This window comes from Emydura macquarii, unplaced genomic scaffold, assembly GCF_026122565.2.
Source record: "Emydura macquarii macquarii isolate MOO-44397 ecotype Brisbane River unplaced genomic scaffold, CSIRO-AGI_Emac_v2 contig_2768, whole genome shotgun sequence".
Taxonomy (NCBI): Eukaryota; Metazoa; Chordata; order Testudines; family Chelidae; genus Emydura; species Emydura macquarii.
This window is the reverse complement of record NW_027132905.1, coordinates 51,182,062-51,191,749: the sequence shown is the minus strand read 5'-3', so window position 1 is coordinate 51,191,749 and position 9,688 is coordinate 51,182,062. Positions and strand designations below refer to the sequence as shown.

Here is a 9,688-nt window from a genome sequence, read left to right as displayed (position 1 = left end):
ATTAACCGCGGTAATTACAATGAATTCGCCTCCCTGCAGGGTCCAGGGCTTTCCCATCCGATGGCGGGCCAGCTCCCCAGCCTGTGTGAATCAGCCCCGCTCTGTTGAGCCGAGGAGAGGCGTGCTGGAACTCACTGCCTCCACCAGCGGACGCAGGCAGGATGTGGCAATTATTTCACAGCCCAGAGGAGAGGAATGCTGACTCCAAAGGCAATTACAGGGGAGTGGGGTTCCAGGCAGGCAGAGTGCAATTACCCACGTAGGAACAGGCAGTGGCTCTGGAAAGGTCACCAGAGATCAGAGCCTCTACATTTTCCATCTCAGGCAGCAGCAGAACAGTGAAATTCCCCCATGGCCCCATGGAAGTCCCACTTCAGCCCTACGTTGAGGACAGCCATCCATGGTGCAGGGTCCTACGGCAGCCATCTTGTCCGACCCAGCAGGGATTGAGCCAGGGACCTCCTCAGCTAAAAGCAAAAGGTGCTTGAATACAAGCGACACGTTTCAGTCTGATTTTGGCTTTTTACAGTTCTATGCTATATCTACGTTATAAGAGAGTATTGTGATGTTCTTGTAGAACCAGGAGGGAGGGAGGGAAAGAGCTGATTAGCTGGAGGAGCTGTCAATCACCCAGAGAGATAGGGTGGGACTTTCCTTTCCCACAAAGGGTTCTGGGTAAGGAAGCCATCTATAAAACTCCCTGTTTTCCAGCTGGGAGTCAGAGTTTCAGGAGGAAGTGTTACTTGGAGGAACCTGGGTATGAAAGGTATTCCTTGTTTGTTTTTTCTCTTTCTTTCTGATTTCAAATAAATCTTGGTATTTTTTAAACCCCTCTTGATTGGGTCTTGCTGGTGCACTTTGCCACACATACAACACACGTTGCAAAATGAAAAGTCATTTTGAAATGGAAAATGGAAACGTTCCCTTCCGATACGGAACATTCTGACCTAAACAAAATGCTTTCTTTCCTAGCATTTTTTTTTGCTAAAATTGATGCTGTCCCATGGAAAACGTTGATGAAATGGGAAAACGTTCCACTGGAAACTTTTTGACCAGCCCTAGTTACAATCCCATAGTAACTTGTGCCTTGTCTCTCAACAGGGGAATTGCACAGACCTGTTAGTGTCTGCCATGGTCTGTCTCTTGAGGACAAGTCAAAAGAAAATGAAGCACAGGATGTTAATGCTTCTGTCCTGGATGTATTCCTCTGCAGCATGACCCATTCTCCCCCCTCCATAAATCAAAAGAAGCCCCTTGTTGCTGGATCACCGATCAAAAATGTTCTGTAGCAGCATCTCTGGGGTCACGGACTGCACTTTCTCGGGTCACAAATACATTGCTCTGGTCATTAACATCTCCATGCTTGGCGAAAGCTGGATGATATTGCTCAATGCCTGTGTTCCCTGTGCGACCCCCTGGGAACACAGATATCCCAAAAAGATCTAAAATAGCCACAGACAGGAATAAACAACTGACAAGGGGACAAACGCAGGGATCAGCGTGTAGATTGAAAGCAGGGTCCCAGCATAAGAAAACATCTGTCCCCGATATTGTAGTCAGCATAGAACTAACCACCACATTGGATGAGAATTAGACAAAATGGAATGGGAACCGGAGGCAGGAGATGGTTTATAGCGATCACATGCTCTCCGTGGGCTATTTGTTTTTTGGTGGTAAATAGTTTTATTGAGGGAAGTTAGGACGCATTGATCACAGAGTACCATGAGAGACAATGTTGCAGAAACAAGCATAGTCATTAATGACAAATCAAAGAGAGACACTGTTGTCTTGTGTTTGGAGCATGGGCCAGGGAAGCTGGAGAGGTGGCTTCTAACGCTGGCTCTGACATTGACTTGCTGTGCAACCTGGAGCATGGCTGTGTGCCTCGGTTTCCCCATCTATACTATGTGGAGAAGCTATGGAGCTGGATGAATACTGTTAAAGTGAACATGGATCCCAATATTTTAAAAACCATGCTTCACCTGCGGTGCCCCTTCCCCTGACTATTCTAGTACAGCGGTGTGCAAACTTTTCTGGTCACACCCCTCCTGCCCCTCGCCCCCTTACCATTTACAGAATCTGTCGTGTCATGCGCCCCACCCGACTTCTGCGCTGATGCTGGAGGCGGCACGGCCTTCAGAGCTGAGCAGCCGGAGAGCGGCAGCTACTGGCCAGGGTGTTTGTGTCGTTAGTAGCACAGGAGGACTATTTTTTTTTAATCCCGATCCTGCCCTGCAATTTTTATCTATTTTTATCCCATGCCCTCTATTATGGCAGCGGGGCCCATGGGACCCGCTGGGTCCCAGTTTCTTCACACACACCCCAGAGAACCTCTTGAACCCCCCTTTCTCCCCCGAGGTTGCACACCACTGTTCTAGCAAACGCATTTACTGCTGCTGGGCGTGTTTGCCGTATACAAGAACCAATGGCTGGAAGCTGAAGGCAGCAACGCACACATACGAAATCAGGCTTTCACTGGAGTGTCATTAACCACTGGCAGCAACTGCCAAGGGCAGCGGTGGCTTCTCCATCTCTTGATGCCGGCAGATCCAGCTGCCTTTCTGGGAGAGACGCTTTAGCCAAACCCAAGTTATTGGGCTCAATACTGGAGTAACTGGGTGAAATGTAACGGCCTGTGAGATACAGGACTGTCGCCTATGCTCTGTTTGTACAGCTCCCAGCACAGCAAGGCCCCGATCTCGGCAGGCCCTATGGTAGTACAAATAACCATTGCAGATGCTCCGGGGAAAGCGCGGTCAGTGTTCCCCGTGGTGAGTGTCGAGGCAGCCAGCGGGCCACTTGCCACATTGCAGCTCGTGGCGTTTCTTACACCATGTTGACACTGGGATCACGTACGAGGAGAATCAAGGCCAAAACGTTACATGCATCCAACCAGGGAACAAGAACACGCCATGTGAGCTCTGCGCCCAATCAAATCAGCTTGGGTTGCCAATGCCGGGCGTTCCCCACCCACTGTCAGGCGCCAGCGGTGATATGGCAAACGACAAACCCCTAGGCAATAAGGCTTTCCCTGTAGACGGGTGAAATTGACTAGATGGCTGCGGCGCCCGCCCACCCCTCGCAATACACACCACGTGCCAGGCAGGCGCCGAGGCTCGCTGGAGGACGGCGAAGCGCTTTGAGATCCCAGCAGGGATGCCGTTCCAGCTGGGCCAGTTACGCTGGTGCTATAAAGGCCGTGCGGCGGCCGTGGTTATTTCAGTCGCGCTCAGAGAATATGTCTAGCCCGTTACGTCAATGCCGGGCTGTGTTTCTCAAGCCAACTTAATAAAATGAAGCCACTTTCCCAACATGCAAGCTCAGCACATAGGCCGGGCCACCCGCTAAATGCGGTTTGCTTTGCCTATGACCACTGGCTGGCCGAGGCCGGGGGGAAGATGAAGTGGCTGGAGGGTTAGGCTGTAATTGTGGCGAGGTCCCCGTGGAATGCGCCTGGGCATAGCCGCGGCTGCCTGCGAGCCTTTGCGGTCGTGCGAAAATGTGGGGCGGGAATGGCAGGCTCTGTAAAATGCCAGCGCCACCTGGGTCATCAGTGGCTCGAGGGACGGCTGCTGGGTGGCCTGAAATAAGCATCCCTGGAACCTGCGGCATGGCTGGCTTGAGCGGGCGACCTTCTACTGACGTCGGTGGGAGTCGCGCATGCAGGAGCAGGCCCTCTCCGGGGAGCTGCCCTATGCGTTAGTGACATGGGCATTTGGGGGAGGAGAGGCCCCATGTCGTGCCCGACGCTGTACTGCAGCATGAACAATTGTTAACCCCTATCAGAGGAAGGTCAGCACCATCAGCCATGTGTTACAAATGGGGAAACTGAGGCACGGAAGGGGCTGGCCCAAAGTCAGAGCGGCAGAGTTGGGAATCAAATCCCTGGCTCCTGAGTGACCCAGTTCAGTGCCTATCCTTTATGGGCCAAACCCATCCCTGGGGTAAGCCTACTCAACCCAGTGGAGTTACCTCAGGCCTCGATGGTCTCCATGCCCTCCCCTCTGCCCCATTCACCATCTCCCCCACAGCCCCAGGGAATTACTCCGAGAAGCAGGAAGTTGGGGGACGTCCCCCTCCCCTCCAGCCCCCTTGTTCCCTGGCTCACCCCCCGCCCCCCCCGCTCCATATTTGCCCTCCCCTTCCGTCCATGGCTTCAAGGCCCTGGTGAGCTGCCCACCGCCCCCCCGGTCTGAGCCCCCAGCTTGTCACAGCTCAGCCCCTGCCCTCCAGTGCAGTATCGCTCACAGCTGGGCCAGGTCTGTCAGCTCACCCAGCCCCCCCCCCCCCCCCCCCCCCCCCCTTTCGGGCTGCCCCCTGCCCTCCACCTCCACCGCCTCCGGAAGGTCAGGGCCCTGCCTGCACTGGGATTGCGACAACGCCCCTCGGGACACGGGCTCCCCCCCTCAGGCCCATTGGGGGGCACACATTGCCAGGACCCTCAGGCTCAGCGCCCAGCCTGGCAGTGCCCAGGTGTACGCACTCCAGAGCCACGGCCCCTGGCGCCTGGCGCACCAGGAGTGCGGCATCTGCTCCCAAGCCCCGACCAGCACCTGGTGCTCCCGTGGCCTGGGCCACCAGCAGCGAGAGGGGCTGGAGGGAGCCAGCCCCACACATCAGCAGATGCCCAGCTCGAGCCGGGCCCAGTGCCAGGCCCAGAGGGCCCCGGCGAGCCGGGCCGCCGCATCCCAGCTGAGTGGCGTAGCAGTGCCCAGAACCAGCCGCAGCGTGTCTGCCTTGGCGTGGGGCACAGCTAACTCATCAGCCACGGTCCCCCAGTCCACGGCCCCCCCCAGCCAGCGGCTGGGCCCCGCGCAGGGGCCTCTCCACCACCGCATGCCCACGGCGCACAGGCTGCACGGCAGAGCCTGTGCTCCCCACGCTGCAGGGTGGGCTCCCCGGGGAGAGGCTGGGCCTGCCGGCACACGTCTCCCGGGCTGTGCAGCACCGCATGCGGCTCTGACCCCGGCAGCCACCTCCTCGCTGCCCGGGCTGGCCGGCACCACAGGCTGGTCCAGGGTCAGCTCTGGGCCCACCTCACCTCATTGTCAAGCACCAGCCCCTCCCAGACCCCCATGATCTCCACCCCCGCCCCTCCTCAGTGCCCTTTCCCCTCCTACATACGCCAGCCCCACTCTCAGCACGCCCAGGCCCCTCCTCCAGCCCCACCAGTCACGCCCAGGCTGGGCTCTCAGCGGTGCATGAAGCAAACGCCCCGTGTCGCTCAGGCATTGCCCCCGTCGCCTGCCTCCTCCCTGCTGCCCCCTCACCCCCGGCAAGAGCTGCACCCCCAGGATCCTTTGTGTAACTGCTGCAAACAGCAGCGGCCCGGCCTGAGCTTTGTGTAGGACGTTCACAGCAGAGATGCCTGGGCCCATGCTCTGGCCCAGAACAGGTCCCTGCAGCAGTTGTCATGGTGTGGCTAGCGTATGTCACTGCTGGCTCCTACTGGGTGGAATTGGAAATGCCGCTCTGTGTGTCATAGCCCTCATACTGCTCAGAGATGGTGGAGATTCTCCTTTTCCCGACGGCTGTTGGCGCACAAGGAGCTGAGGGATAACCCCGCACAGGGCGGTGGTGCACAGTGCGAGCACGGTAGAGCTATTAACGACCTGGGCGGGCGGTAACGAGTAACACCTGCAGTGTACAGCTGGGGTAACTGAGCCACAGAGTGGGGAAGTCACAGAGGAAGCCAGGACTAGACCCCCCCCCCCCCCCGCAAGTGTCCTGCCACCCCCCCTCCCCCAATAGCGCGAATGTGTGTGTGTGCGTGCGCGTGCGGAGAGCTGGCGAGGGCCCCCTAGCAGCTGCCGGCAGGGGGATGGTAGCCGTGGAGGAGCAGTGCTGGAAGGCCTGTCTCTGCTCTCCTCTTTCGTCTCTGGCTGGGTTGTTCTGGCCTGGCCCCTGCAGGGGGGACAGCCTCCGCCGCCACTGATCGCCCTTGGGCAGGGTGTTAATTTCACCTGCCTGGCAGCGATCCAGGCACCTCGGCCAGGGAGGGAGCGGAGATCGTGCTGGGAGGCAGCTTCGGTGGCAGAACCAAAGGCCTGGGACTCATAAACCAAGAATCCAGCGAGCTGCGTTCAGTGCCGGCCATGAACGAACCCTTTGAGACCCCTGAGTGCCCCAGGGTCATGTTACTGGCCCGAGCCATGCCTGGAAGGGTTACCTTGGCCGCCTGGCACTGCATGGCAGCTGGGACGCTGCCTCCCGCGAGCCACAGGAGTGATGAATGGGGCTGGTACAGTCACTCCGCCAGCCCGGAAACAAGCCCCCCCACAGCAGGCTCTGCCTATATATGGCGTGTGGGGCAACGGTGGGGGGCCCAGTCACATATGGACTACTTATTCAGTTGGACTGGCTGGCCAATCCCTGGGGAAAGCCCCGGCGCGCGCGGGTCTGGCCCAAGGGATCTGGGGACATCCCAAAGGGGATTGAAGGCTGGAGTGGCGTGGCGTTACCCGCAAACAGAGCTCTCACACTGGGCAGATGCCCATCAAACCCTCGGTCAGGACATGCCGTGGGACAGCCTGGTCTGGCTTACGTATCAGCTCATGTTTATGTTGCTGTAGCACCTCGTGGGCGGGCAGGCCAGCGCCCCGTTGCGCCAGGCACTGTACAAACACACAGGAGCTAAGCTAGGCAGGCCAGCAGCCCATTGCGCCAGGTGCTGTACAAATACGTAGGGCCCAATTGCCAGGAGTGCTGAGCACCCAAGCACACGAAGTCCATGGGGGGGTTTGTAGCTGCTCAGTAGCTATGAAAGTCAGCCCCAGCGTGAACCAGAGGCAGCAGAATCAGAACCCTAGAATTAGAACACCAAGGAGATTGCAGGCTGAAAGCTAAGACACAACAGCCCTGTGGGTCGGGGGCTGGGAATGGGGTAACAGGAGAACCCCAGCCTGCGGGGTGAGGCGCAGCCTGGCAGCGCGCCAGGATCCATGGTGGCCCTAGGTTAAAAATAAAGTGTGTCTGGTTTCCCAGGCCCAGCGGGGGAGGGCCCTTGTGGCCAGCAAAGGCTGCCCAACAGAGCCGCACCCTGCTCCCCTGACCCTAGGCAGCATCGCGGGGGCTGCTGTGGGCAGCCCTGGGCTGGTGGCCGGGAGCCGGCGGGGTGGTTTGTTTCCCCGAGGCGGCGGTGGTGCGGAACGCGCGGCCACGCGGCTCCGGCTCCTTTTTCTCAAGCACCAGCTGGGCTGGGTCATCGCTCGGCCAAGCCGCTTTTCGTGCCAAGTGGCCCCGGTGGGCCAGGCCTTTTTAACCATTTCCACGTCTAGAGCTACTGGGAAGGGAAATCACAGGCCCCTGCCGGGCTGACGGAAAACCCATTAGCGCTGGGCTAGCATGTGCCTCGTGGGGTCGCTCTTGAACCCCAGGAGGCCCGAGAGCCACAAGGCAGGTGCAGCACGAGCAACGCCGGTCCCCCAAGAGGCCCAAAGTGATCGACCATAATTAAACCCCTGAGCTATAGGGAGGGCTTCCCAAGTCCACTTGCCAGGTGGGGAAACTGAGGCACAAGGCAGGTGAGTGACTTGCCTCGGGTCACGTAGCTAAAACAGGGACTGGACAAGCCCCGGTGTCATGGCCCTTAATCCCATTTGTTCTGCCCACCAGCCGATACGCCCTACGAGTGAAAGGCAGTGTGGATCAATGGTTAGGGCACCAGGCTGACTGTCGGGAGATCTCAGGTCTGCCTCTTTCCAGACAGCCCAAGCAAATGGTCAGTCCCAGGCCACCAGCGGCTCTGGAAGGGAGTCTGGGCGAGGCGCGGCGCCTGCGTGGTCCCCTAGTTACTGAACCTCGTCGCTCAGCAAAGCGCGGTCTGCGAGCAGCCATTCTGGGTGCCGTGGGGGTGCCGGCCCAGCTGGGACGCTTGCTGTGCAGCGTTTGTTATTTTTAGGCTGGATGCGCCTCCTGGAAAAATCCTCCCGCAGCCTCGTAAATGACAATCCAAACATTTGTCTTGGCCCGGGCGCTGGATTCTGCTGTGCTGCAGCCGTTTGCTGCATTTACACGGAGGGACTGGCGTAGGCTTAACCGGCACGGGAGCCCTTGGCTGGGCTGGGCACCGTCTGCCGGGGAGCCTACCGAAACGAGCACCTAGCCCCCACGTGGCGCTGCCGTTACCAGAGCTCCGGCAAGCCAGGCTGGCATGGCGCACCCGGGACAGGCTCGTTAGGGGACGTGTGTTGGAATGCAAACAAGCTGCATGTCCGCAGCAAGGACAAAGGGGGCCGCCTACGTCTCTGGACAAAGGCTGCTGGCCTCATGCTGCGAGCCCCCCCCAAGCACAGGAGGGGGGTGGTTAGAAGAATGCACCAGGGAATGGCTGGACAAGGGCCGTGGGGAAGGCTGGGCTCAGCAGAGCAACCCGAAAAGGCCCTCCCCCTCCTCCCCCATGAAATTAACCCCTTGTGGCGATGAGGGTCAGTGTGACCAGGAGCACCGGCCTGGGTCCCCAGAGGGGTGCAGCGCCTCTGGAAATCAGGCCCTCTTGCCAGAGAGCCTCAGCAGCGCTAGGGCCTAGACCTGCAGCTGCCTTGGGAAGGGGGCAGGAGAAGAACCTGGATAGCCGCGAGCCACAGGCAAATTACTGCTCCCGTGGCATGGGCAGCAGCCGGGGAGGCACAAAAAGGCTGCGGGCCCCGTCCTCTGGCAGTCGTGGCCAACAGGAAGGCAGCACGGCCGCGACATCGGCAAGGCACCGGCAGGCGCCTTTCCTGGGGTACAGCTGCAGCTGTTTGGAAGCAGAGCTGCGCCTGTGTCGTGGGCCCCATGTTATGAACAGAGACGCCTGAGTCTCTTTCAGCTCACCCCTCCGGGACCTGGGTCGCTGGAGCCGGCGGCGTGGTGGGCTAGTCCCCTCTAGGGCTGGTGCGCAGGAGAGCAAGCAGCCTAGATTGATTGCGGCCCGGGCCAGTTTGAGGGCTTGCTGGACTCCTCTGCCCCCACCCTCGCATTGCTAAAATCCCAAGAGACTCTGCTGGCAACCGAGAGGCGCTCGTGCAGAGAGAGAACACGCTCCAGTGGCGGGGAGTTGCATTCAACACTAGACCTAAAGTGCAAACTTTCTAGTGAGTGTAATTCAGCAGTGGGCCAGTTCCCCTCGGCCGGCCGTGGCAGCTCTGTCACGTGGCACTTTTAAATCAGCACCAAATGTCTTGCTAAAAGGGCTGCTCTAGCTAACTGCTGCTATGGGCTTCTGGAAGGAATTGCTGGTTGAGGGTCTGTCCATGTGAAGGAGGCCGGGCTAGATGAGCATGATGGTCCTGTCTGGCCTTAATGTCCAAGAACTGATCTATAAAACAGTCTGTGGGGTTGGTTCGTCTTTCAAGGGAAACATCCTTCGTTCAGTTCCAGAGGGGTGGCCGGGTTAGTCTGTGTGCAGCAAAACAACGAGCGTCCTGGAGCACCTCAAAGACTAACACGTTTCCGCGGGCGTCAGCTTTCGTAGGCTGCACCCCACCTCAAGCACTTCATGCATCTGACAGAGTGGGTTGCAGCCCACGAAAGCTTATGCCCGCAGAAATGTGTTAGTCTTTAAGGCGCTACAGGACGCTTGTTCTCTTTCGTTAAGGGATTTCGCCTCCTCCCCGCCCCCACTTATTTGGCGGAATGGGACGGCTGGTGGCTTTATTTCTTCTTGGCTTCGAATGAGCCCTGTTTGTCTTTAGCCTTTCTCCCTGTT

General features: G+C 58.6%; 1 long non-coding RNA gene across 1 annotated transcript; it reads left to right on the top strand.

Annotated features, from left to right (window-relative positions):
* Nucleotides 1–728: 728 nt before the first annotated feature.
* On the top strand, nucleotides 729–1,334 carry LOC137165615 (uncharacterized). Its single transcript, XR_010923436.1, has 2 exons — nucleotides 729–766; nucleotides 1,102–1,334. It is a non-coding gene; the product is annotated as an uncharacterized lncRNA (long non-coding RNA).
* Nucleotides 1,335–9,688: the final 8,354 nt, after the last annotated feature.